The following is a 27,940-nucleotide window of genomic DNA, read 5'->3' on the forward strand; positions in this document are numbered from 1 at the left end:
ATTTATTATGAATCTTGCATAGGTGTTAGTTTATGGACTGTAAAAATATGCCCCAGGCCATTCTACTTTGTATCAAAAGCCAACAACATCTATTTAAATGCCACCAGCAAAATGAATGCTACAGCTTTATAAATTGTTACATTTCAGTTCTCAAAACCCCATGCTTTTAGTTGATAAGAATCAATGATAAACTCCTGGCCTCATGTTCTAGACAGAACAAAATATCATACAGATTCCTGATGTATTGTATTGTTAAAGAAGTAATGTGTATCAAGACACATCACAATTCAAGGTAGTGTAACTCTTCCCAAATTACGACAAACAAAAATGATCTGTATTTTAATGCTTTTCAAAATATTCATGACCTGGCGTAAAGGATATCCTGTTTAGATACCTGATTTGTTTCTGTTAGCTAGGCAAGTCTAATTTTGAAACAATTTAATATGGCAAAATTCCACTCTGTATTCAGTAAAGGAATGCCCTTAAATATATCACTTGAAAGAGATAGACTGTTTTTATTGCTTCAGTTGGGAGTTTGCTCCCTAAATATAAAACACTTAACTCTTCTTCCAAGCTATTTGGATGTTTTATACTTTATCTTGTCAGAACCTCCTTGCAGTCTATCTAAATATTTATGCCTTTGGAAGGTTCTAATCCAAGTGGCCAAAACTTTTTTCTTTCCTACCTGAAATCACCTAGGGCTATCAAGTCCGAAGAATATGCCTATGATTCTAAATATGTATGTTAGTAAACAAACTTGTGAAACTCTTTTCTTTTATTGAACAAAAACCTTCATAGTGGCAGCTCCTACAGCTAGGAAGAAAAATCAAGAAGGAGCATTAATTTTCTCCATGGTAAGTTAACCTTACGTTGAAATTATCTTATCCCATAAGATATTTGTGTGACAAGTTGAAATTCTTTTAATGTGAAATAATCCAGATGCTTTCATGTAACTAATAAATGACAAATGAACGCATGATCCTTCTTTTCTCTCATAACAGAATTCTAGTTTTACAAATTTTATATACTCAATATTTAGCTAGCTCATTTTGCACAGCACACTCAAAAGCTTCATTTAGCAACTCTGAGAGTCATAAGGCATCAACTTGGTTTCTATTTAACTGGGGGACCTAAATTTTATTGAAGGAACAAAGTGGCAATTTTAGAGAAATGACATTTAAACTGAATCAGCTAGGGTACAGGAAAGGTGGTTCTAGACAGGGAATATGGTGGTGAGTGGGGAGGCTTTAAGGTAAGAAAGAATTTTAACTTTGCAAAATAAACTAAAAGCTGGATGTTGTTTCTAGATGCAGCTAAGGAGTGGTAGAGTTGCCCAAGTTCAAGTTGGAGCAGTAAGAACTAAACCCCAAGAGACTTACAGATGGGGGTAAGAGATTTGGATTGCATTCTAACTCCATAATAAGCCCTTTGAGAGATTTTGAGCATATGGACAGTTATAATATGGTATACTAATGTACTTATATGTATAACAGTAAAATTAATGTTCTTTTTAACAAAATGGTGCAGCATCAAAATTGTCAATGTCTTTAGGATCCTTATCTTAATCCCATAACCTATACTACCCACTGGTAACGCTTTGTGTATAACTTCTCTCTGCTTATACAACCTCTTTGTATACAGAGAATATTACTTTGCTATTACTTTTTATTTTTTAAAGATATGATCATATGCTACACCTTCTATAATTTAATGAGTTTAAAATAGAATAGGCATACAGGCAATTATAACTCATTCTTTATGATAGCCAGAGAATTACACAATAAGGAAGTATAATTTACTTAATCATATCCTTAATAATGTTAATTTGCTATTATTTCTCCAGTTGTATGCTATAATATATTACATATAATTATATATATGCTATAATACATTATATATATATATATATATATATATATATATATATATATATAATGTTGCAATAAAAATAATCGCACCATGTATCTTTATACTCCAGCATTTTTACTTCATTGAATAAATAAACAATAATGATGTTGTAAGGTAAAAAATGATGGGGAATTTGGATTTTAATAAGTCATAGCAAAATGCTTTCAAAATATTCCACAGCATTTACAGAACTGCTGATAGTTTATAAGAGAGCAATTTCTTTACAGCCTTGTCAATACTGGATACCATTAAATGCTTTTAAATGTTACCAATCTGATAGGCAAACTTTGGATTATATGGCTGTGAATGGTCATCGTTTCATTTCCGTGACAACTGAGATGGGGCATCTTTTCACAGGACTGCCCATTAGAATCGGTTCTATAAACTGATTGTTCTCATCCTGCTGATTTGCTTCTATGACTCTGAAATCTTTTTTAAAATAATTTTTTCTATATACTTGAACCCTGGAGGAGTTAACCTTTTACCATTTATATAAATAAAAAGTATTTTCTCTCAACAAATTGCTCACATTTGAATGTGACTAAAATATTTAGTTCATAAAGGTGTTTTTATTTTTTAAGTTTATTTATTTTGAGAGAGAGAGAAAGAAAGAGGAAGGGGCAGAGAGGGAGGGAGAATCCCAAGCAGGCTCTGCACTGTCAGCACAGAGCCTGATGTGGGGCTCGAACCTACAAACCACAAGATCATGACTTGAGCTGAAATCAAGTTGAATGCTTAACTGACTGAGCCACTCAGACACCCGCACTTTAAGTTTTTAAATAATAAAATTGGCAAAAGAACATTCTTGGTTTTCTAGAGAATATATTAAGGGTTAAGAGTGTGTGCAGAAAAATTAAGTCATAAACATGGCTCTGCATTTGGGAACAGAAATTACTAGGTGCCATTTCAGTACAGTAACTGGCTATTTGTGCATCAGACACACCCTAACTGGAGATTTTCTAATTTAAAAGATATTTTAAGGGGGTCACATATCTAGGGTCACGTATCTTTGTTCAACTTCCTACTTACTATTACTTTGAATATGTTGCAACTATATAAGAATAAAGGTTAACTTGTAGAACTGAGTGAAATGCCAATGATCATTCTCTGAAAAAATTGTATATTATGTTGTTGAAAAGAAATGACGTTAATGACTTTAATACCATAATCCAAATGTTATTATTTATTGCAGCTTTGGACCTTCGCCCCCCCCCCAGTTTTTTTCATTCAATTTTTTAAATGTGAAATCTACCCCAAATGTGGGGTTTGAACTCATGACCCCGAGATCAAGAGTCACATGTCCTACTGACTGAGCCAGCCAGGCGCCCCAACCACTTTAGTATCTTTTAGTAAATTCATTTCTTTATTCCTTTAACTAATCAGCTCTATAAATATCACATCTTCTAATTCTCTTTTGAATCATTCCTGACATGTTAATAGTTCCTTCATTAATTAATGAGTTGACTAAAATCTTTGAAATGTGTTCATTTTGTATTTTTATGAAAGCGATTTTTGTATTTGAGTAGAGTTGACACAAATGTTACATTTGTTTCAGGTGCAGAACATCATGATTTGACAATTTTATATTCTATGCTGTGCTCACCACTAGTCCAGCTACCAGTGTCATCATACAACGCCATTATAATACCATTGACTATATTCGTCATGCTGTGCCTTTTATTTCCATAACTTATTCATTCCATAGTTTATTTGCAAATTTAGCAGATGTTTCCTAAGCAAGAAACCTTGGTGGTCTCAAATGCAGTGATGAAAATCAACAGTAGTAGGTTTGGGAGGTAAAAAGAAACTAAATATGAGTATATTTGAGAGTATGAGGGAGAAAGAGGAATCACGGATGAGACGCAAGATGAAGAATGAAATGGGTAACAGAAAAGCTAGTCCACAAGAAGGGTGGAGTGCTGGACGGTCAGAGTATACACTAAGTTCCTAGATTCTACCTAAGGACCAAATCTTGCTCTCCCATAAGAACAGAGAGAAGGAGGGGTGGGCAGGATAGTTTTATTCACTGACAGGCAGTGCCGAATCCCGTTTTAAGGTTTGTACTTTTGTCATATGTATCTATACAAAATATGGGCCATGGCCACCTGAGAATTCAATAAAAGGTGATGGCTAAAGTTTTAAGAAGAATGGGAAGTTAAATGTCATTTTTGAGCCTATAAAAACAAGCTTTACGGAGGAAAAACAATGGACAAGATTGTTAGAGTGAAGTACTTAGTGTAACTGTGAATGGTATAAAGGTAGGGAGGAAAAACAATTGACAAGATTGTTAGAGTGAAGTACTTAGTGTAACTGTGAATGGTATAAAGGTAGGGAGGAAAAACAATGGACAAGATTGTTAGAGTGAAGTACTTAGTGTAACTGTGAATGGTATAAAGGTATCTTCCTAGGATACGTTTTCTCTTCTCCTCTTTGCCTAACTTCTCACTTTTCATCTTAGCTAAATTGTTACTTTGTTAGGGGAAGCTTCGGTTGCTCATCTATCCAAATCACAGCCCCGTGTAATAAACTCAGTTTTTAGCTCCTGTATATGGCACATGTTAAATTTGTATGTGTTAGATAAATAAATAAGTACAACAAAAAGGAATATATATTATATATAAGTAATTATATATAAAATTATATGCAATATTGTACTATCTTGTTGTACAAAAGGCTTGAAGTGGCCAAAAATACAGACATAAAATTGGGTTCAAGAGATAGAAAAAGGCAAGTGTCTCTCATATCAACAGACAGGCCAGTAACAAAATGAGGTGAGCCAAGTGGGCCTGGGAGGCCACACCCTCCCTCAGGGACAGGAGCAGCTCCTGCTTCAGCAGGCCTCTGCCTGGAGGGAGTACACATGCTCAGATACCCATAAATTATTTGTCAAAGAAGGAAAGAAATGCAGATTGCCTGACTTATAAATATCAGAAACTCAATGTTTTAGAAACCTCAGGTTTGGGGGCACCAGGTGGCTCAGTCAGTTAAGCCTCCAACTCTTGATCTCAGCTCAGGTCATGATCTCACAGTTCAAGGGATCAAGCCCTGTGTCAGGCTCTGCGCTAACAACTTAGAGCCTGCTTGGGATTCTCTCTCTCCCCTCTCTCTCTGCCCCTACCTTGCTCTCTTTCTCAAAAAATAAACTTAAAGAAACAAAGAAAGAAAAAAGAGAGAGGAAGGAAGGAAGGAAGGAAGGAAGGAAGGAAGGAAGGAAGAAAGAAAGAAAGAAAGAAAGAAAGAAAGAAAGAAAGAAAGAAAGAAAGAAAGAGAAAGAAAGACCTCAGGTTTGAATCTCTGGGGCTTTATGTCAAGCCATGGTTTTCTTTGGAGAGTGGGCATGACAAGAAAGGGACATCAGTGGGATGGCTGGGCATGTCCTGCATCTTGGTCTGTGCTGGTTACATGGGTCTGTGCAGTTTGTGAACATTTCACAAAACCATACATTTATTATTTGTGCCTTTCTTTTCAAACAAAAAGGTAATAAAAATATGTATGTAAATTGTTTGTCCTGTATTAACTGTCTGTCTACACCAAATATGAAGGCTTGATGAACTTAGGGAACATGCTTTTTTGCTCCCCTTTAGTACCTAGCACAGTGGTAATATTTGATTGGATGAATATTAATGAGAGCTAGTGTACAATAAACAAATACATAGTTAGAACACAAAACATGTAGATCCATGAAAAAAAATTTAATAAATTCAGATTTTGCCATTTCTTTAAGAAATATTTAAGATGGGAGTTCCTGGGTGGCTCGACTGGTTGAGCATATGACTCTTGATTTCAGCTCAGGTCATGATCTCATGGTTCGTGAGATCGAGCCCCACGATGGGCTCTGCACTGACAGTATGGAGCTTGCTTGGGATTCTTTCTCCTTCTCTCTCTGCCCCTCCCCCACTCATGCACAACATGCTCACTCTCTCTCAAAATAAGTAAATAAACTTTAAAAAAAGAGAAATATTTAAGATGGAAAAATACACACTCATACATATTCACACACAGATAGAGGTAGAAATCATAGAGGTAGGTAGAGATAAAGACAATCCTCACAGTTTTTGCAAGGAGTCTACACTCAAAGCCGTATTATTTACATTAACTACTGTCACTATTCACACTGCTGAACAAACTGGAGAGTCCCTTTCTGGAAATCTCTTATAAGAATAGGGACCTAAAACTAGAGGTTTACTTGACATTTTGCTCACAAAAATAGACTCAGTACCTCTGCAAACAATACTTAACTCTGTGATATCCAATTAAGACCCTAATGAATGCTTTAGTTGGATGAGGCAGTTATTAATTTATTGTCTTTTCATTTTTAGCCCTATTCTAAATCCAGTTATCCCTGACAAACAAATAAATCCATAGAACAAGACCACCAATTAAAAAACAGATGCTCCCATTACAATCCTGTCATCTCTTACAACTGAAGCAAACTTCTTGTTAATGTCATTATAGAAAATAGAGCAGAAACTTCCATTTGTGACAGAATTTCTTCCTAGGCCAGAGGACAACAAACTTTTCTCGTAAAGAACCAGAGAGTAACTATGTTAGGCTTTGTGAGCCAAAAGGTATCTGTTGCAACTACACAACTCTTCTAGTTGTAGTGCAAAAGCAGCCATAAGCAACATGTAATAAATTCCTTCAGCCATGTTCCAATAACTTTTTATGTACAAAAAATAGGCAGATTTGTACTTTAGGCAAATGTAGGAGAGTATTTCTTAAATACAATTATTTATTTCTCTTATATCATGATACCTTTTCTTGAACCAGAAGGAAACAGAACCATTTAACTATCAAGTTTTCCTCAGTAGTACATTACTGTAGGGAAAAACATTGTTCATCTTTGAATGATCATGGATTTTAGGTTATTCCGTATGTCCATAAAGCCCATAAATTATAAATAAAGTGGATATAAAGCCATGTCAGATTGACCTTCTCCCTTACCATAGCAAGTTTTCACACAGGTTTTTGAAAGGTCTGTACTTATTTTGCTCTGCTTTCCAAATGCGGAGATAAATATGTTCCCTGACAGCCTGACTCTTTCTGAGGCAGCACTCAATTTATCATTACTCTGGAGCACATTTTCCAAAACCTGACAAAAACATCCCTGAAAGCTTCGGAGGGGAAAAATAAACCCTCATCTCAGGCTGTGTAAGTTACAACCAAGTACAACGATGGATAAAGTAAGAATCAATCTTGATTCATGCTTTTGGGACATCCTAAAAAATGGCAGCTTGTAATCCAAAGGCCATGGCCCAGCAGAACCAGAGGCAATTAGGCAGGAAACAGAAAAGATATTAAATATTGTTTTTTATGTCACTTTTTTTTAATTTTAAAGAAGCCCATTATTAGAGATCTCTGAGTAAAACACTATTAAGCTGGTGCTCAGTTACCTCTCCTAAAACTGCTTCCTTCAAATTATGTGTAACTGAGAAAAACAAAACAAAACAAAACTAACGACTTGGAACATAAAAACAGGGCCCATGTTGCCAGAAGAGCTTGGTTAAATGCACTTAGAGTTCCTGAGAGCACTGAAAACACATTAGCCCTGACGGATTTAGTGGATTGCTGACTTGAAAGCTCTTGTCTTTAAGGAAAAGATCTGGGACAGGTAACTTGATGTTTCTTGATGAGGAGTAGAGCCAAAATCAGTCTACATGGGAAGGAAAACAAAAGAATATTCACAGGCAAATGAGGGAACTGCCCACCAACACTGGCAATCTTTTGTTCACTAATATTGCAAAAACTATAGACATTAGGCAAATAGCGTCCTAAAAATGGCCCTATACTCAAGGCCTACCCTGTAGAAGATGTAAGAAAGCTACATACCTAACTATATACAAGGAGCTGATAAGATAGGTGTCAAAAAAAAAAAAAAAATATTGGGTAACCGCACCTAGAACCAGGGACAGGGCAAGCTGGGAAAGACAGAAATGTTGCCTGGGGATAGAAAAGGGCTGGTACTTGAAGAGATGAACAAATTTAGACAGGAAGAAATTGCGTTGTGGGGAAAGGCTGCCAAGAGAGGAAGGAGAAAGCCTTCTAGGCAGAAGAATGCAAGTTGTATAAAACAGCACATCAGAGAAATAAAAGGCATGCTCACGAAGTGGTTAAATGTGCCTGCATACATACAGGGGGCTTGGTGGGAGGCTAACAGAATAATAATAGAAACTGCATTAATTGAGTGCTAGCTTTGTGCCAGGGACTGTGCTAAGAGAATTTAATGGATTTAGACTTTAAAACAACCATGTAAATGAGTTTCTATTTTTAATCCCATTTGAAAAATAGAAAATTGTGATTAACTCAGCCAAAACCACACAACTAGTAAGTACTAAACTCAGGATTTAAACCAGGCAGTTTCTAATTACTGAGTTCCACAGTGTGTCGGGGTAAGAAAAATCTACAGATTTCTTTTTTTTTCCTGAATTCCAAGCTAAAGTCAATCTACAGCTTATTTATAAGGAATAGGAAAGACACTGAATTATTTTAAGTAGGGACATGGGAAAAATCAGAATCTTAAATATGAAAATAGCTACTTAAAATTTTCAAAAAAGTATCAGACAAGGAATGATTTGGGGGAAAAAAAGACCACATAGCAGGTTAAGAGTACAGTGGAGTGAAATTAAAGAGTTTGAAATTGCATAGTATGGATAAAAATGGAAAAGGGCAAATGCGCGAGAGAACAGTCAAGAAAGATCATGAGTCTCCTGACATGGAAACTGAGAGGGTACTAGGAAGAAAAATCATTACAAGATGTTTGAGTCTGGGTTGATGAGAAAGAGAAATTTTGAAGGGATCAAGATGGACTCAGTTTTAATATTTTTGAGAACTCAGTGGGATATATAGATAGAAAAGTCTAATAGGCAGGTGAGAATGGCTCACAAGTCCCTCTAATCCAACATGCATAACCTAAATCCATTAAGGCCCACAAAAATAATGGCAAACCAATGGAGTTCTGCTCTAATTCTCTCCTAATTAATGCCAAGATACTGCCTCTCTACTGTGAATGCCAGAAGTTTAAGGGTCATGCTTGACTTCTCTACATTTCCTCATATACTCCTATCCAGACTGTTATAAGCACTACCAATTTCACTTCATAAATATCACTCAGATTTCTTTCTCTCCATTTTTACACCTTTACTGCTGTAATGCAAGCTACAATTTTGACTCACCTTAATTACTAAGATGGCCTGTTCGTGAGCTATCCAACTTCCATCTTGCTGACCTACCTATATACTCTATACACAGTACAGCTAGAGCAACTTTATCAAACGATAGATGATGTTGTCCACATATCCCCATCTCCCTCTAATCATTATGCCCAATGCTCTAGGGTTAAAGATAAAACAGTCTTGGGGCACCTGGGTAGCTGAGTCAGTTAAGTGTCTGACTCTTGATCTTGGCTGAGGTCATGATCTCACAGTTCATGAGATCTAGCCCCACATTGGCCTCTGTACTGACTGCATGGAGCATGCTTGGGATTTTCTCTCTCCCCCTCTCTCTGCCCCTCCACACCCCATGCCATGTGTGTAAACTCTTTCCTTCTCTCTCTTTAAAAGTAAATAAAGTTAAAAATTTTTGAAAAAAGGATAAAACAGTTTCATGCCATCATTAAACTCATACATACCCACGCCAACCTGTATGAACTTGCAATCTTCAAGTTTACCTTGCGGTCTTAGTCTTTTTACAAGCTTTTTTACTTTTGCCTTATTGTCTAATTATTACCAACTCATCTTTCTGACCTCAGTTTAAAATCATTTCTTCATGAAGCCTTTCAAACCCTCTTGATGAACTCAAATGATACTGTTATATTTGGGCCATTCATTTCAGGTGCAATTTCCCATTTATTGGTATTGTTATCTGACTGGTTTTCCCTCCATGGCAAACCAACAATTTTCACTTCAGTCTGCTTTGGTCTAACTTGTGCTCTACCATTCAACTGAAATTTCCCTTTTCAAGGTCAACAAAGACTGACTTTCCCAATCCTGTGGCTAACCTACCTGGTCCTCTTGCTTGTCCTCTCAGTAACAAGCCACGTATTTCAAGAGCTCTTTCTGACTGCAAACTTATTGAGCATCCAGAGAAATTCTCCTGGCTTTCTCCTGCTGCTCCTTCTTACTTTCTCCAAGGCTCATCATTGTATATTCCTCTCTCTCTACTCTGATTCCCTACATGATCACTCCTGGTCCTAGATCTATGCACAAATCTCACATTTTTGTCTCCGACAAGCAGGGGAGAAGAGCATAGGGGGAGACACACACGCACACACACACAAACACACACACACACACACACACACACACACACTCACACACACAGAGAACATTAAGCAAGCTCAATGTTCAGTGTAGAGTCTGAGGTGGTGCTAGATCCCACAACCCTGGGATCATGACCTGAGCCGAAATCAAGAGTCTGGCACTCAACAAACTGAGCCATCCAGGTGCCCCTCCAATAACTTCTTGAATTTCAGGCTTGTGTACCCAACTGCCTATTTAACAGCACCTATTAGATAATTTAAAGGCATTTCAAATGTAATATGTCCATGGAAGAATGGAACATATTTAATAAATCTAAAAATCGTACATTATTTTTTTTGAGAGAGAGAGAGAGAGAGAGCTAGGGTGGGGCAGAAGGAGAAAGACAGAGGGAGAGAGAGAGAGAGAGAGAGAGAGAGAGAGAGAATCTTAAGCAGGCTCTATGCCCAACTTAATGCCCCGTGCAGGGCTTGATCTCATGACCTTGAGATCATGACTGAAATCAAGAGTTGGATGCTTAACTGACTGAGCCACCCAGGTACCCCTAAAATAGTACATTATTAAAAATAGCACCCACTCTCTATCACTTCCTTTCCTCTTGCCCGGACTTACTTTTCATCATGGCACTTATATATAAAATGATATCAAGTACTTGTTATTTTCTATCTCTTCCAAGAAAACGTGTTTCCCCATGTACTGTTTTTACACTGCATTTCTAATGCCTAGAACAGAACCTGGCATCAGGTAGGTACTCAAAATATATTTACAAATCAAATAATAAATTATTATCAATCACTCACTAAACTATAAATTCACTAGGCACAAAAACTATGTACGTGTTTTATTAGCATTGTTTTCCAAGTACTTGGTAAATGGTAGTAAATGAATAGTTTTTGACTCACTGAATAAACAGAAGTAACATTCTAATAGTGCAGTCTTACCAATGACAAAGACTAAAGTTGCAACAATGAGTGAAGCTATCCAAGGTGGCAAATTCTGTAAAGAGGCTAAAGATAGCAAAAAAACTGATAAAAAGTAAATGCATTTGATAACCAGGAAATTGTTAATAAATTTAAAGGCCAATTTAAGTACAGGTATACATTGATAGCAAAGTATAATTCGCTACAGAATAAGTGGGAGGCACAGAGACAGATGCCCTAAGGGTAAACATGATATAGTAGATACTCTTCTTAACATCTGAGTTCCCTTCACTCCATATGCCAATGTTGAAATTTTCTGCACCATTATATCAACTAGGTATTCAATACCTATCTGTGTACCCTTAAAGAGTCTACTTCCCCATGGGGTACCTTAAATCTAAAAGAACTGGACATTTTATTTTTACCTCTGTGTGAATAAGGAGCCATATATCTGAAAGTTATAAGAGTAGGTCATTGCTTAGAACACAAAACATTGCTATGAAGTTAAGTTTCAAGGACAGCTACATGAGGGTAATGTTTGAGCCCTTTTATTTAGAAATTGAAATTGGGAAGAAAAACAAGTAAGAGCTGGTGACTGTAATATTTACTGGCCTGTTAGAATTTTTCTAAGTTAATGATTTTTAAAACATTTGATAAGACTACATAGATTGCACCTTGGCAAGTAATATACAGATAAAGAGGAACACCCTCCAACTGTGGAAGCCAGGAAGTGTTGATACTATGCAGGAAGTGGCCATGAATCTATGAGCCAGTCCAGTAAAACCATTTTTATCACCACTGACTCTAAGCTGGTAAGAATAAAAAAGCTGGTTCAGGTTCTAGAATTGGCAAGAATTAGGGCCATGACTCAACTACGTTCAGCTTTTGCTTTGATTCACAATTACACTGGCAAAGAATCCTTGCAAAGAATAAACACAAGATTAAGAATGTAAGTCAGTAGATGCTCCCTGAGGCTTTGTTTTATTCCACACAAAGGCAAAGCCAAAGTTCAATACTACCAGAATCCCATGCAGAGGGAGGAATCCTCCCAGTTAGCACAGTACAAGATGTAGGAATTTGGCCTTTTATAACCATCTGGTTGAGGGACCACAGCAACAATGAAAGGGCCAGTCCTCTTCCCTTCAGTGAGAGCCTTGCTGCACCACAGATGTATACATACTTCTGTGCTCTATTTCTTGTGCTTCATCAAACCAACAAAACTTTCAGTGCAACTGGCTTGGCTATGGCCTACCACAAGCCCTGTTAGAAAGTCTCCATGCCCTAAGTAGATGGGAGAGGAAGCTCATTTCACAAATCAGTACTCAGTTTAAGAAACAGAAATTCCTATTAGCTAAGAGAAAATGAGCATGCTTTGGGTAGCAAAAGGCCACCAATGTTTTGCTCATCATAAAAAACAAACAAAAACAAAAAGTTTTCACAGGTATCAATGAATCCTTTGTACTTAGTCTCTTGACACTCAAGCAGGAAGTACAAAGAAAAGAGTCCTGAAATAAGAACATAAAATTCCACCTCCAATCTACAAAAACAAAAAGCGTGGAATGAATGGAATCTGGACAATGTAACGCAAAGGGAAAGTTGACTTCCAATTTCTTCAAACCAGACCTATCAAAGTCATTTCTGCAAATTAAAAATTAAATTTTCATTTTTTTCCTGTTTGGCCTGGACAAAATATCATACACCAATACATTAACCTCTTTTATAATGTCTAGAATAAATAAAAAAGAGGGAAAAATCAAACATATAAAGTGTTACAATATATCAGCTTATCAGGATTTCCCCAATCATAAGCTCTAATAGAGTGTCCCTGCCTCAAAGTCATCTCTTTCCACACAGTTTTCATTTCCTTCTGAAGTTATACTTTTTACTATACCACAAATAAAATTAATTAGGGCACATACCATACTGTGTTCTAAGAAAAATGACTGAGTACTTTTTTTTTTTTAGGTCACAGCTAACCTTATTTATATTGCTTAAGTAAAACTATATAGAAAAGAAACACTGTATTAGAAATCCAAAAGCTATTCCAAGGCCAACCTATTCTATAATTTCTAGAGCTACACGTAAGTGAAAAACACACACTTGTAAAGTAGACTAGCATACTGCTGTGGATAAATTCACTTTTAGAGTAAGGTTTGATATAAATCATGTTTTCCCTCTTAAAAATGCCTTCATTCATTTTATTAGTTGATATTTAATTCTGTGGAAAGAATGGAGGGAAGAGAGGGCTATGGGAAAGTAAGAAACTGAGCAAGTGACCACCCTCTCATGAATTACACTCAGAAATCATGATAAAAATCTTCTGTGTTTATTCACACTTTTTTAAGTAAGTATTTCATGTGGCTGAGGAAAGTATTTTCTTTCTGTTGTCATTGGTACATCATCACTTAAATGGGACTCTGAGAAAGTTACATAGCAGTGGAGAAAGTAGACTAGATTATTTTCTATTCCTTCCACATGTGTGACCTCTTAGCCTACTGCTTACTTCCGTTAAGCCCTCAAAGTCTCAGTGTTTATTCTTGTCAGATACTGAAAATAACTCTGAACCTTCCACTTCATCCAGGTTGACAATCAAATGCTGATAATCAATTCATGAAATGTGTCACAAATAAAACAAGTGCCTAAATCTAACTTAAACAGTTAATATTGTAAAATAAAGTGCCAATTACTGAATTTGGTCAAATTAAGAATAATCTTATTCTCTCAAAACAGAATAACATGATTGAATATTACTTCCAGAATAAGCAAATGTATTTATTACTACTACTTACCAAGGGGAAAACGTGATAGAAGACAAGCACTTGATTAGAATAAAAAAAAAAACTTTATTGAAAAATGGACAGTATATTTCAGAGAACAGAGATGGTCGCTTAGCATTCTAACAGAGTAAACTGAAAGATAAAAACATTGTTGACTGAGGGAAATGCTTTATGAGACAATCCATCACCCTCAATCAAAAAGGAGGCATTTTCAAAATTCACTTATTTATTCAGTGTTACTCTGTTTTTGTTTTCTGTTTTTTGGGTTTTTTTTTTGGTACCTGTTTTGTACCAGCTACTGTTGTAATCACAGACAAAGAATGAGAGACACAATGAGAGTGCAAGTAAGGTAGAAAAGGAGCACTGACAGAAAGGATATTTTAAGCAGCTTAATGTCAAAAAACATTGGATTGGAAGAGAATACTGTGGCAATATATATTCTTGCAAGGATAAAGAGGGGACAAATTATGAAACTATCTAAAAGCTATGGTATAGGGGGTTGGTGGAGACAGTGGGGAGGAAGGTTGATTTATTTATGGAAATTGATAATTTTTAATTAAAATCTAAAATTTTTAAAAATGTTTAAATATCAATACCAAAAATAAAAGTAAACAGCACAAAGAGGAAGAGGGTAATAACATTTAAGTCTTTTCTTAAGGAATTACCAAGTACATGTGTGGCAGAGTTTTATGAGACATCTGTTGCAGAGAATGGAAAGGTAAATAAAACAGGGGCACTTAGAAGTATTACTGGGGTCAGACCAAGATGGGAGATCACAAATTTATTATGACACCAGTTTTCACAGTTTTGTGATTTCTGAAAGCATTCAATACCCCAAGTGAAAAAGCAAAGCAAAACTGCTCAATTGAGAAAGGTCAAAGATTTTGCCAGATGTGAAGTGGAAGGAAAAGAGTACAAAGAAAAGATTTGGGCAAAGGAATTCTTTAAGTTGTATACTAGGTCTTGGCTGCATGGTAAGGAGAAGTGAGTGAGAAAACAGTCATGAAGAAAGCAAGGTGTGTCAAGGTGCTGGAGATTGGTAGGAGGTGGACAGAACAAGAAGATTACTGCTTTGTGATTGATGATTTTAAAGATGAAAAGTTCCAGATAATATCAAGATTCAGAATAGAGTCATTGGCCAATGGTTAACGTGGAAGGGAGCAGAATACCAATGAAGGTAATTTGGTTAAAAATTTCTACAGGCTATTAATTGACTTGTCAACCCATATAATTTAATCAATCATAATGCAGGGTGCCTGGGTGGTGCAGTTGGTTAAGCATCTAACTCTTGATCTCAGCTCAGGTCATGATCTTACAGTGTGTGGTTTCAAGTCCCGCACCAGGCTCTGTGTTGATGGCCTAGAGCCTGCTTGGGATTCTGTCTCTACTCTCTACCCCTCCCCAGCGGGTGCGTTCTCTCTCTCTCTCTCTCTCTCTCTCTCTCTCACTCACTCACTCTCTCTCTCTCTCTCAAAATAAATAAATAAACTTAAAAAAATTTAAAAAAAATCAGTCATAATGCTAACAGGAGGTAAGAAAAAGGAAAATTGTGATCCAAATTTCTAAATCTGAAGAAGTACTAAAGAAGATGATAGATGATACTGAGAGAGTAGGCAATGACAATATAAAAGACAAAATGAAATAAAACAATACATCTTGGATGAGCTCTGTATTTTTTAACATCACACTTCCCAGCTGTTGAAAAGAATCACATACTGACATAAAATGCCATCATTGTAAAGTCAGGACCACCTACTCAAATGCCCCTTCCTCCAATATCACCCAGATCCTAGCAAATGTCTCAGTCAGTAACTCCTCCAACCTTGTTCAAAAACTTCAAACTTTCTTCACTTTGTTCAGATTTCTATCAAGAAAGTTTAAATTCCAAAAATATCCTCAATTTAACACTACAAAGCCTATATATCTATTCAGATTGTTCCTTTCTCTCCCTCCTTCCCTCTTTCTCTATAGAAGGTGTTAACTGCTAGTCAAAGTCAACTCATACTCCATGTCTTAAAACCTATTCAATTTCACATTTTTAGGTACCCATCAAACATTGCTTTACTTTTCTAAATTTTGTTTTGTATTTGTTTTTGGAACCCATGTTGTGGCACTTGAACTGGTGGACTGAAACACATAGTACAGAGAGGGTTGGAGTCCTTTTCCTCTGCCTCAATACATTTCAGGGGTGGGGACCACCCACTTGACCCCCACCAAGAACAGGAGAGTACGCTTTTATATTTTTGATCACTGGGACTTTTCGTAGATATTTAAACATGCTCAAAAACTCGTATCTTAGAAAAGCTCCTTCAAATTTCCATTATTGTGCAAAAACAGTTCTTTTTTTCAAATCTTCACAGACAAACTTTTTGAATGAGTCACTCCATCTCCATTTCCTGGGCTCCTACTCACTCTTTAACACATTTTCACCTGGGTTTCACCCCAATCACCATGGCAACACATCTTTAGCTAAAATCACCGATGATCTCCCAGTGTTCAAATCCAATGGATATTTTTCATTCCTCATCTCAACCTCACAGCAACATCTACAGGGATAATTGTTCCGTCTTTCTTATAGGATATTTTCCCCTAGTCTTTGGAATACCATAGATTCCTGCTATTGGTCTTCTCCTGTGTGACAATTCATTTTCACTCTGTATATCCTGTGTATTCCAATATACTCTAAAAATTGACCAAGAAACCTACAATTATCTTTTTATCACTCTACATTCTTTTCCCAGGGATTCTTATCTACTTCAAAGGAATCAAGTACTATCTGTATCACCAAATTTATATATCTTTTTCCCAGTTTGCTGCTCGTATCTCTTAATTTATGTAGCCACTATTCACTCAGGAGTTATGCTTGGATGAGTGAAAAGAGTACCGGTTTCCACATCAGAGCAAAGGAATAACGATCTCTAGACATAACTTTGTGTTTTGTTTTTTTGACCTTGTTTTGAAAAAACTCCTACTTTTTCTCAAGATCCAACTCAAATTCTAAGTTATCTACAATGAATTACTTATTATCTTACTCTCATCTACTATATACTCTCATCTACCTATACTATAGCCTACTATGTACTTCCCGCCCATCTATCTTCTATCATTGTCCAGAACCCATGGTGTTATAATTTCTATATTCATGTGTCTTCCTCTAAGCCCCAAATTAGGAGCCACTTAATGACAGGACCAGGTTCTATTTATAAATTTCTTCTCAGAACTTTCTACTCTGATGTATGAGAGATGCTCAAACAATTTGATATGAACAAATGAGTGCCAATAGACCAATAAATTGTTCTCTGGGGTTTTCAAAGAGATATTAATAGATATTCCCAAAAGAAAGGATTCTGGGATTAAATAAAGTCGGGGAAATTTGTACTAAATCCCACTTCTAGAGATTCCAGCACACACTTGCATCTGACAAACTATAAGAAGTCCTTAAAATAGAAAACTATTTAATTTTGTTTAATGTTTGGATAAGAAAAGCTTTCTTGCCCTTTTCTTCTTTTAACACACATACTAGCATTCCCCAAACAATTTTCCCTTTTGTCTTAACATAGTTTGGATTTGGATTTTAACTTATTAGGATCAGCAAAACAGATGTTAAAAAAACAGAAATTATGCACATTCTCTTTATCTAGGATTCTCCCCAAAGGTAAGGCACAGGGGCTAATTCCTTTGTTACAGCTTTGGCAGTTCATAGTGGAGAAGAAATTTTGATCAGTATAGTACTCCCATACTATTGATATATACACCAAATCTAACAGAATCGTGTTGTTTTCTTTTTTATAAAAGAATTTATAAAAGAATTTAACTTTAAGAATTAAAAAACACTGTCCAACCATAAAGAATAGCAATATTATAGCCACACTGAAATCATTGTTTTCTTTTGCTTTGCTTTGAAAGTGTTCTTACCAAGATAATATAGTTACCTGAATACTAAACATACCAGCAAGCAGTTATGCAAGTAACTTAAATGACAGAAGCATCCATGGCTCCAAAATGTAATATCCACATGAAGGTGAAAACCCTGTACCACTTCACCTTCACAATATGTTTTCTGATAGAGTTTACAGTACACTGAAAACCAGGAACCCAAACACAACAATAGTCCCACCGTGAATGGTTTTTATGCTATACTGTTTTCAGTGTGTGACAGGGAAGGAAACTCTATTTGCCAAATAGAAAGTTCTGACATATGGGGTGGCAAATAAGATTATGTAACGATAAAGCACCCATCTTGGTAACCAGAACTCTTATTAAGAACAACAGGAGAGCAAAGTGACTCATCAGCTTGTGTGCTCTTTCTCAATTCTAGTAATTTGGGACAAGTGTAGGGAAGTTACAAGTTGTTTATGTGCAGCCCCAAATGACAGGCAATACAAGTTACTAAGCAACATTAAGGACTCACATTTTTCTAATCCTTAAAAGCTGCCACAAGCTGAAAAATCCTGTAATATAAAGGTAAAGGGAAAAGCAATGTGGGAGTCATGTTTCTGACTGAATGAAAATGTTTTGCTCAATAATTCTAAAATTCTGATTCACCATGAGTTCGTCAGTCTTAGTTTTAGGATTACTTCACGTGCATAACCCTCCTCTCATCACTGTCAACACCAGAAACTTGTTCTATCATGACAAAAATGATAATGGAGGGGAGATGTGTGGAAATGGTTCTTATAAATCTTGAAACCAGTTTGTTCCTCAGTAAATTGGACCTCTGTTCTTCTCTATTTCAACTCTTTCTTTCATAGCACTTAATAAAACGATAACAACAATAAATCATGTATTTGTTTCCTTGTTTATTATATTGGCTTGTGTCTTTCTCTTTCACTGTAGTACCTTCAGTACTGTAGGAACTTGTCCCTTATTTTATTCTTCCTTCCCTGAGGCTGGCATATTGCTTGACAGAGTAGCCCATCAATGACTAAAGAATGAAATAAAATAAGGGCACCTCGGTGGTTCAGTTGGTGAAATGTCCAACTGTTGATTTCAGCTCAGGTCATGATCTCACAATTTGTTTGTTCAAACCCCGTGTCAGGCTCTGCACTGATTGTGCAGAGCCTGCTTGGGATTCTCTCTTTCTCTCTCTCTCTCTCTCGCTCTATCTCTCTATCTCTCTCCTCATTCCCTGCCCTCCCCCTGCTCATGTGCTCTCTCTCTTTCTCAAAATAAATAAAAGAATAAACTTAAAAAAAAGTATGAAATACAATAAAACACAGGATCCTGGTGTTAGTTCTGTTTCTTAAGGTAATAGTTTTAGTAACAGTGTTTATTTATATGAACCTTAAAATTTCCCAGAGGTAGCTGTGTGTTACTTACAATCCCTAAAATACAATGGTATGAAAGGCAGGCAAGCGAGAATTCCCCAGTCTTTCTTTCTTTTCATGAAGGAACCAGTGAAGGGATTCCTTGGTCAAAAGCCCAGGAAAAAACATTTCCTCACATTCTCTGTCTCAGCAAAACAAGTTGCTGAATAAAATACAAACTCATCTTATGTGTTTGAAGTTCTGTTTTCAGGTCAAGGATCCTGTAACGCTCTTCCATAGCACCTCTATTTCTTCCTCCTTTCCAGTTCATATAATTCAAAAGGAGTCCATTTATGTAATAATAGATTTGCTCACACAAGAGGAAATTTTCCCAGTCTGCATAGGTACAAATAGAATAGTTGATAAGGATGAAAATAGAGCATCAGTTCGCATATTAAATGGATGATAGCTGTGACTGCCTTTTAAGAATGGTGGAGGAAGAAAAGTGAAAGGCCTCTCATCATGGTTCTAGCTAAAGGGAAAAGAACTACAATTTCTTCGTTTTTAAATTTTTTAAAGTTTCTTCCTTTATTTTAAGAGAGAATATGAACTTGAGCTAGGGAGGGGTAGAGAAAGGGGAGAGAAAGAATCCCAAACATGCTCCATAACATCAGCATGAAGACCAACGTGGGATTCAAACCCAGGAACTATGAGATCCTGACCTGAGTCAAAATCCAGAGTCAGCCGCCCAACCAACCGAGCCACCCAAGCACCCTAAGAATTAAAATTTCTAAGGGTTGATTGTGTGCCCGCCACTCTCCTGGCAGTATTTACATGTGCTATCTAATTTATCTTTGTGACCAGTTGCCATTTTTTTTTCTATAATTCAATAAAAACCTTTTGGGCAAAATACTAAGTAAAGATGACCCTAATGAGAGGCTGTTTATTATAACGTTTAATAGATTTTATGAGTTTCATAAATATTTTATTAATATAAAACTAAAATGGAAACAGTTTTTAGATTGAAATTTTATTTAGAACATTTTCTTTGCTATTAGTACTTTACTTTTTACCTGAGACAACATCCTAAGTAAATAGGAAGTAACAAATAGCTAATATTTTTGAGTACTTATTATGTTGCTTCTGTTCTAAGCCTCTTACACACAGGATTAATTCAATAATTCAATTCAATAAAGTGGATATCATTTTCATTACCCTTATTTTACAAAGAGAAATCTAAACCAGAGACTTTAAGTTACTTGCTCAAGGTCATCCACATAGGAAAGATTTGAATGCAATTTGAATGCAAAGAGTAAGTGTTAACCCCTGTATCACAGTGCCTAAGAAGGAAATAATGAAATTCAAATGGGCATCTTTGCATACCGAGAAATTTTACATGGAATCGATTTCCCCACACCTTAAACCACAATTCCATCATCATGAATAATCAAAATATGATATGTCAAGACTCTGTAAAGAAAAAAACAAATCTAAAGGAAGGTCTAGTTATTTCACTGAGGTAATCTCATCCTGAGATAACTTTGTTGATGAAACTCCAAAGGGATCTTAAATACCTACCACACATCTCATCACATCTGTTCTTCTTCTGGCTATAACTCTTATTTGACAACTGATTTGTGTGGTTTGGAGAGTAAAATAGAATTATTTGACCTAAGATGATATTTTTAATGAAAATGCCGTATTTGGACAGCCCTAGGCGATGTCCATTCAGTTCACATCATTATGTTGTTTTAATACTTAAAGAAATTTACAAATCATTAATAAGTAAAATCCAACTTATCCCATAAACTGAAAATACTTCTTTGGGGGAGGGAGAGTGGGGACTGATTTTCCCACTACTATCTTTTTTTTTTTTTTTTTTTTCATTTTTCTCTAGTGGTAGTCAAGGTTCTAACATCTGCTCACAGATATGACTCAATATTTATCAGCTATGACTAAATCAAAATCTTCTCAGGACGTTTCCTCAAAGAAAATGAGTTCAAAAAACAATTTTTTAAAAGAGCCATCTCACAACTTCATTCTATCGGCAAAACATTTTTGCTGAACCGTTTATTCTAATACCCCCCACCCCCAGATACATTAGTACCAGAAATTAGTTATCATTATAAATTTCAATATTGCAATTTGGAATATGCCATCTGTCACCTTCCAAAATATTGTCTCCTATATTCTAAATATATAATACCACAGAGGGTGGCAAATATCTTTTGAGTAATTTCATACTAATTATGAGTTCAACTAATTAAAATATACTATCTGGCTCAGAGGTGGTAACTTGCATTTGAAACATTATTTTCTAGACTTTTCAGGGATAAAGACTGGAATTGGAACTACCTATCCCTTCAGGGAATTGAATTAGAGCTTTGAATTCAATGGTTTTTGATTTTTACTTTTGTATTAGACATAACACTCAGCACTAATGTTCCAAAGATAAATAAAGCTTAATTTCCTTCCTCAATTTAGAAAATAGATTATTTCAACCCTCAGTGGCATATCCAATAATAAAGGTAAGCACAAGTTTCAGTGGAACAACAGAAAAGGACAGTTAGGCCAGTGGTGGAATCCAAACAGAATCTTGAAAGGTCATGATGCTACATCAGAAGCTTAAAGATGTATCCTAAGGTAAAACACTAATGGAATAAGGACAGAAGGATCTGCGTGTCAAGAAAGAAATTACAGACAGAGACAGGTGTAAGCAGAGATGAAAGAGGTAAACAAATAGCATGAACTGTAAAGGGTTATAAAAAGCCAGTAAGAGTTAAGAGTAGACTTGTAACCTTTGGGTTAAAGGCAAAGGCTGTAGAACCAGACTTCCCGTTCATACACCAGCTCTGTAACTACTAATTTCTAGCTGTTTGTAAGTCACTTAACCCTATTGTGCCTCACTGTGCTCTTTTATAAAATGGGAATGCAGACGATAATGGGATTATCCTACAAGAGTAACACTGTCAAGATTAAATAGGCAAGATGTTCATACAAGCAAATGGTATGTAGTAAGCACTCAGTATGTGTTCCTGTCATTATTTTTAAACCATAAGGGGAGAAGAGCCAAAGCACCACATCCAAAAATCAACTCTTGACAGGAACTCTATTTCTAACCTTGATTTGCAGTGTCACAAGTGACAAGATACAAAACAAAGAATCAGGGCTAATAATGTAAATGTATTTGTAAAGCTCCATCAAAGTTCATTAACTTTCCTTTTGCAGCATATGTATTTTTACTCTCATTTTGAAGGTATTATTTTTGGTGCTCCTTGATCTGTAGTGATTGGCCAATTGCCAATTAGAAGTAACTGACTCAAGGACACTGTTTCAAACTTCCAATGCAATACAGATTCTCTGTTAAAAGGCAAATCCTTCATTTCAAATTGTTGACTCAGATAATACTTAAAAAAGAATTTCAGCTGTTTAAATTTAGCATGCTGAGAAAGACCAATCTTAAAATATTGTTTGGCATTATGCCCACAACATTTTCATTTTTTTCCTTGTTAGTGTTTGTCTTCTGTGTTAAGAAGACAAGCGACAGTAATCACGTTATTCTCCTTAACACTTCAGATTTTACCTAAAAGAACCATTTTCTTTTTATCCTCACCAGTTAAAGATGGCCTTTCATTTCCTGGCAAATTTTCAGAAACTGCTTATGCAAAAACCAGTGAGATTTCCACACCACTGTTTTACCTCTTCAGTCATCAGCAGGCCTTTCTCCCCCACTTTCCTTTGAATCATCACTTTTACGCTTTAAAAAATGTGTAAAGGACATTATCTGAAGACAAACCTAATCTAATTTTTATAATTAGACCTTATAAATACTTAAAGAATTGTTTTAAATCTGTGCTTTATCTATCTACCCCACATACCATCCAAAGAGTTTGTTTTTTAACATCCCTCAGGACACAGTCTCTGGACAAGTTCTCATACCAGTCTCCCACCATGATAAGCCAATCTCCCCTTAGTTTCCTTTTATCCCTCTTGGTTTTGGGGCTTTCCAACTTCTTTCCCTCCTACATTAACTCCATCATTTTCCTTCCTGGAAAAGATATTTCCAGCTTCATTCCCATGGTTCATGAAACCATAGTAGGACACTTCACTTGGAATCATTGATTCTGCTAAGTTTGGATTTGGGGTCAATTCAGATTCTAAATTGAGTGGATCCAATCTTGGTTATCGGTACAGGAGGGAGTTCTCTCCTGATGATTTCTCAAGCACTCTCAACATTCTTCAACGATAGAACAAGCTCATTCCACTAGGATATGGTAGAGTACCATTTAAATAAAACAAAGTGGCAAAGTGATTAATCCTAGCCCACCAGTTACTGAATATACTGTTTTAGGCAATTTGCTTATTTACTCTGAGATTAAGTTTCTGATAAATGGGAGAAAATGTAGCTGTTATACCATAAATGAAAGAACTATTAAGAGCTTGAATCTACTTCACAATCAATACCTAAGGGTGAACAAAGCCATAAGATTCTTACTTGAGGTCTGATTTTTGTGTTGGCTTTTTAAAAGAGAGAGAAAATGTCATGAATGGGAAAAGAGCAACAGGAAGAGCTTTCTTTAAATTCTTGCCTAGATCTTCCTCCAGGCAGATGCTCCTAGGCTAGAAGTATTACCCTTAAGATAATATTACAACAGTATGATGCATGCATAAGTAAAGTTCTGTTCCTGAGGCCAGCCAGGAGGAGAAGCATCCAGGAAAGGATATTCTTAATGTCATCTCAAGCCTATACATCAACATCATAGTCATTATTAGCGGGGACCAGCAGTTATCTTTGGCTTGTCTGGCTACAACTCTTCCTTCTTCCAATAGTGTTCAAGGAAAGCATGAGTCATAGGGTACATGCTTAGTTCAGACGCTTTTCCCAGCAAAACTTACTAATGGTTTAAACCTTAAAATAATTGATTTCAAAAACAGTTTTGAAAATCTTCACCTTGGACATACCATGAGGTGTAACCTGAGGTTTATTATGAGGACAACCAAAATATGAAGCAAATGTATTCCCCAAACTCAACTCCACCCACCTATGTTTCTATCTTTAAAGATAGTCTCACAAATCCCTATTCAACCACAACTCCTAGTGATTCCATTCAGGCTCTCAGCCTGATTTTTCTGGTCTTTAGCCAATACTTGAGATAACGACAGGTAATGATCTATTCTAGAGTTGCTTACAAACTGGCTCCAACCATATTCTTTGAGTCTTTGTATAGATGCTTCCTTTTCTTTTTTGTTGCTGTCTAAAATTTTTAACCACCCTCATGCATGCACTATCACAATATGTCCTCTGGATGATATTTTACTCAGTGATTTACAAAGTCATATGTAGAGTTTTGCACCAAGAAATATGTGTATATGGAACAGGTTACCTGTAACTAACTGGGTATTTCCATAATGACAAAAACATTATATGGAGATCCTTAGGATGAGTAGGTGAAGTAAGTCAAATTACATTCAGGATATGTTTTATTTCTTAAAAAGATAATGGAGATTAGGTGGATTTGAGGAGTTTAACACAATTAAAAACTGAAATAACTGGATAAGAGTGATCCTTAGTTTCTCCTTTCTAATGATGGAGACTTTTAGAATTATTTTGCATTTCACAATAGTTGTTTCGTAAGTTTTGACACCTCTTTATCCTAAAGAATTTATGACAGCACATGAGACAATCCAGCTTAAAATCCTGGATTCCGTTTTGGGTAACCTCTGTTTTTTCATTAATCTTTCTTGGAGAAAACTATAGTAATAGAATAATTTTTTCCAGTGATTCTGTAACTAAGTCTAATAGTTTTTTGTGAAACATGTTGTTTCTTCTTTTTTTCTTCATTATAAAATTCTGGTGAGCGTAAAAGAGGGACTGGTTAGAAATACACCAACATTTCCAGATTAATTATTCCTGGCTTCTCTCTAAAAAAGACCTTTAGTATTCTGCCTGAATTCACATTTATTTGGTCATTTGCTTTACAATGGGCTGGCCGTGTCACTGACCTGTTTTTACCTCCTTTTAAGAGTTTGTTATCTGTAATTTGAGCAACCAGTTGAAGTACTTTTGCGAAAGTTTTTTCGCCTTCATTTTATTTTGCCAGGGACCACAATGCTGCTTGGTTCTGAGTATAAAGCCATCTGTGTAAAAACCACCACTTTGAAATCACAAGGAAGGGACTGCTTAGCAAGTGGAGGTGCTGATTGCAGGAGTAAGAAACTGGGGGAATCCAGCACTTCCATCCACTAAAGAGTATTTGCATGTTTATCGTATCATCAGAGTCGCCTAGGCTGTGGTTGCCTGGCAGTTATCTAGAGCCCTACTTCACATTTTAACTCAACCAAGTAAATCAAAGACCTTCCCTTCATTTTGTTTGCTGGATTGCTTCTTTATTTTGCAGATTAGGAAGGAGCCTGGAATAAATTTGTAGCAATTAGCTGAGCATTTGTAAGTGCAAGTTGGCCTCTTCACGAATTTTCTTTTGCAAAGGCAAACTGCCATCCATTGGTAACTTTCGGGAGCACGCGCTGGTAACGAAATGTAGGACGCATTTACCAGTTTTGTTGCCTAAAATCCCAAAGGACTGAGCGCTTTATGCATACCTCGCCAAAAAGCCACAGCCTTCAGCAAATAGCCGAGCAAGTACACCAACTATAGCGTAACTAGGACGGGAGTCAGAGAGACCAACGGATTCAACATCTCAAGGAGAATCAGAGCTATGCTTTTCTAACTTTCCTCGCCATTTCTTCTCAGCTTCCCTTCCCCCCGCAGCACAAACCCAGAAGCCACTCAAACTGCCAACCGTGTCGAGTTTAACTTACTGCAGTGTGATGCAGGCGAAGGCTGGGCGCATCTCCCAAGCGAGGGCAACTGCTTTTCCGGAGAGGACCTGCGCCTGGACCGGCCAGCCCTCGGGATCGCTTCCAGCTCGCACGCTCTCCGCTCGGGAAGAAGGCTGCCTCTCGGCTCGGCTTCCCCCAGAGGAGTGGAGCTTCAAGAACTCCGCTCGCAGCCTCTCCTCCCCTCCACTTCCACCCCCTTGCACAACGCGCGGCCCATTCTAACTAGTGTCGGAGAGATGGACATCGACTTCCAGTCCACAACACACAGGCGGCCTGCAGCCCACCAGTCCCTGACAATTTGCAACTCCCAAACAGCGGAGGCTGAACGATGTGGCTTTCCGGAGCCTGAAAGTCATCTTTGGCATCCCGCTTCCCCACCTCGCACTCCCGCTTCCCCTCCCAGGCGCGGCCACCTCCAGGCTCCCGGTTAAGCCCGGCATCGCCAACGGTTATTTTGGTAGCCATACCAAGGGGCATGCGAGGGAAACGGGATTTGTCAGAGCTTGAAATACCTGTTGTCCATGACTCATGCTCTTGTTTCATCTCTCTGAGTCCTTCATTTCTATCAAGACGCGGTGATGTTGGGAATCCGTGCAGTGCGTGTGTGTCTGTGTGTGTGTGTGCGCGCGCGTGTGTGGTAAGGAGGAGGCAATCTGCGCGGCAGCGAGCAACAGCCCTGCCTATCTCTAGCTGCCGCTTCCACAGCTGCTGTTGCTACTATTGCTGTTGGAGCTCAGGGAGAACGAGACAGAAAGAGACAGTGCTTTACAGCTATTTAACTGCTGGACCAGTTATAAGAGGAGGGTGGAGACTGTGCAGGTATGAGTGGCTGCGGCTGAGACATTAGGCTTGATTCACCGCAATTACTACCATTCAGGATACATTTCCCCTTCAACAGGAAACTTGATACCTGTCTCCCCATCACCCTTCTGCTAACTACAGTCCTTGATGGGTCATTGTTCATCAACCACTTGCTAACCCACTTCTAGCAATTCTAACAGCTGCACACTCTATTTCTGCATTCCAGCCTGGGAGCAGGTGACTGGAGGATGGATGACGACAAACTAGGAAGGCAAGGGGAAAAGCAGGTGAATATCAGAAGGGAAACTGTGTATGTAATCGGTCAGGTCACAGGTAAAAGGATAATTTTGAGTCATGTGTGTAAAATAATGCGTTGGAGTAATACAAATGTAAGCCTGTGTACAAATCATCTCTATCTTATAAAATGTGGGCAAAATCAATTAAGGAGCGTGTTTACCTTAAGTGCAGGCTACCTTGATATACACACATCCCTTGGTGGCTCTGTCTTCTGTACATAGTATCCACTGTGATTTCAATGCATTACTATTTCTGTCAGCTAGAAATTCTGATGAAAACCTACCGGTGACCGCTGTCTGTGGACTCCCCCTTCCCTCCTTCCTGGTTTCTCATTCTCTGTCCTGATTTATCTCCAGCTTACTCTCACATAAGGTGAAGCTGAGCTGAACTAAGAAGTTAAGGAAGTTCTCAAAACCCCCAAAGACAAGAATACTTCTTAATAACTAACTTAATTTGCTCTAGCAAGTTTGTCTTCATGTTCTTGCTCTGTAAGAGTCTGAGTAACAATGAACAACCCCTCCTAAATAGACACACATGCGCACGCACACACACACACACACACACACATATGCACACCACTTAATTGATAGTATTTTATTTATTTATTTATTTATTTATTTATTTATTTATTTAGAGAAAGAGAGAGAGAGAGAATGAGTAGGGGAGGGGGAGAGGGAGACAGAGAAACAGACACACACAGAATCCAAAGGAGGCTCTGTGCTGTCAGCACAAAGCCCTATGCAGGGCTTGATCTCAGGAACCATGAGATCATCATCTGGGCTGAAATCAAGAGAGTTGGACAGTTAACTAATTGAGCCACTCAGGCACTCCAATTGGTGGTGGTATTAAGCCACTCTCAGCATTTAGTTGTCTAAGCTAAAAATAAACTTAATTCC

The 27,940-nt window shown here is 37.1% G+C and overlaps 1 protein-coding gene and 1 non-coding gene across 11 annotated transcripts in view; both read right to left on the minus strand.

The window, feature by feature from the left end:
- Positions 1-27,940, minus strand: part of DGKB (diacylglycerol kinase beta) — a 945,456-nt gene that overhangs the window by 696,217 nt on the left and 221,299 nt on the right. For 3 of the 10 annotated variants that reach the window (XM_023250411.2, XM_023250409.2, XM_023250405.2), the window contains exon 1: positions 26,459-26,871. The exons of 1 other annotated variant lie outside the window; for it this stretch is intronic. The gene's annotated coding sequence lies outside the window, so the exon portion shown is untranslated. Of the gene's footprint in view, positions 1-25,925; positions 26,049-26,458; positions 26,889-27,940 lie in introns of those variants that run through there. 6 more of the 10 variants (XM_023250410.2, XM_023250407.2, XM_023250408.2 and 3 more) reach the window with 5 other exon arrangements.
- On the minus strand, positions 15,961-16,087 carry LOC111559634. Its single transcript, XR_002740758.1, has one exon. It is a non-coding gene; the product is annotated as a small nucleolar RNA SNORA57 (small nucleolar RNA).

This window comes from Felis catus, chromosome A2, assembly GCF_018350175.1.
Source record: "Felis catus isolate Fca126 chromosome A2, F.catus_Fca126_mat1.0, whole genome shotgun sequence".
Lineage (NCBI taxonomy): Eukaryota > Metazoa > Chordata > Mammalia > Carnivora > Felidae > Felis > Felis catus.